A 1693-nucleotide genomic window follows, 5' to 3' on the forward strand; every position below is an offset into this window, starting at 1 on the left:
CCCCCATGTCCCAGACCTGCTCCCCCCGAATCCCCGAGGGTCTTTCGAAGCCACGCGCCACCAAACAGCTCCTCCCGCATCCACGCGCCAGCTCCGGGATGGTGGTAGCTCCGCACTGCTCCGTGACTGGGCCCCAACTTCCGCTGGAGGCCGATCCACAGTGCAACCCAACGCAACGGAACCCACAGGAAAGGCGGTGCTCCGTGCAGGAAATGCCCTTTTTTAAAGTTCCCCCCCAACCGCAGCCCGCCCCCCGCCCCCCCCACACGCACACCGCCCATCAAAAAAACAAAAACTGCATTAAAACGGGACAAAAGAACAAAAAGACAGGACGACGCAGAGAGTCGCTAGGCGACGCGAGTCACCCGACCACCGAATCAACCCTATCTCTGCCTCCCGGGGTATTAGCGTGAGTGCAGGGGGGACTAGTGTGTGTGACCGGCATGCCGCCTCCCCCGCCCCCCCACCAACCGCACGTTGGGTACAGACCCAACGTCTGCACGGGGTCTAATATTTTTTAATTTGATAGGACCTAGGAATAGTGCTTAGGATTTGAACAGTAGCATCATGCTAAATATATATGAAATTTGACAAGTAAGCGAGAATTTTTAATTGCTATTTTCTCGGCCCTCGGTAGAGACCCGTCACCCTTCATAAATCCTCTCCTAACATAACTCTTACATAGCCAATCTCCGGGCTTTGCCATCTCATGTAAGCCCTGCGCCTCATGTCTTAGAAAAAGCTAAGGATCTTTAATCACTTCCGGGAAGCCTGTCAAACCCACAGTGACCTGCGGCACGTTTTTTGCCAGTTCGAAGGCCGTGGCAAAAAAGCAGGGCAGTACCCCTGCACATTTCAATGTCCCACTATCCCTTCTATTCCCACCCTTGTTCTGGGGGACACAACCGGCATGTAGCTTGGAAGCGCTGTCACAGCCCGAAGCGCAACCTCTCTCAGCCGATCGTGCCGGGTAAGAGACCCTCGTGTGCACGGGGGGACAGAACGGGACACGAGGGCAACACTGACTTCTCCTTCTGACTCCCTACTTGCAATTGAGAAGAGCAGCTCCACCATAAGAAGATGAAAACGGTCGCTCCTCAGTAATATCAACTGGGCAGCACAGTGCAGCCTGCGACCTCACAGCACAGCCCCCAGGTCTGGTTTGATCCGAGCCTCAGGTTGCTCCTGTAAGGTTTCCACTTCTCGCCGTGCCTCCAGATTTCTTCCGTGCTGTGGTTCCGCACACATCCAAAGGCATGCAGGGCCCCGCTTTTAAAGAGCTACCTAGGAAGTATGTACTTTCAGCACAGGTTTGGATGCATCTCGCATGCCCCTAGGAGATTGGAAAACAACATGTAAAATTCCGTTTTAATCCCAGCTCTCTGCCTGAAACACACTGGCAATGATCGCTTTCTGCACAGAAATTTACTCTATCTTTTTCTGCATAGAAATCAAACGATATTGAACACACGCCACCAGCTACCAATAACAGGGTGTCAGCCCAAGTGATGAATTCTTATTGGCCGAACGGGTTCTCACAAAAGTAAATCGAGCAGAGAAAGGCAACATCAGATTATGGTTACGCAGCTTTAAGACATTCCTAATTCCCCATTTTTTGCACATGACTTTTTAATCGAGAAGAATAGAAGCTCCTCTAGTATCTTTCTGTATCTTATGTACAATGATCCAATTT

Source organism: Leucoraja erinacea, unplaced genomic scaffold, assembly GCF_028641065.1.
Source record: "Leucoraja erinacea ecotype New England unplaced genomic scaffold, Leri_hhj_1 Leri_674S, whole genome shotgun sequence".
Classification (NCBI taxonomy): domain Eukaryota; kingdom Metazoa; phylum Chordata; class Chondrichthyes; order Rajiformes; family Rajidae; genus Leucoraja; species Leucoraja erinaceus.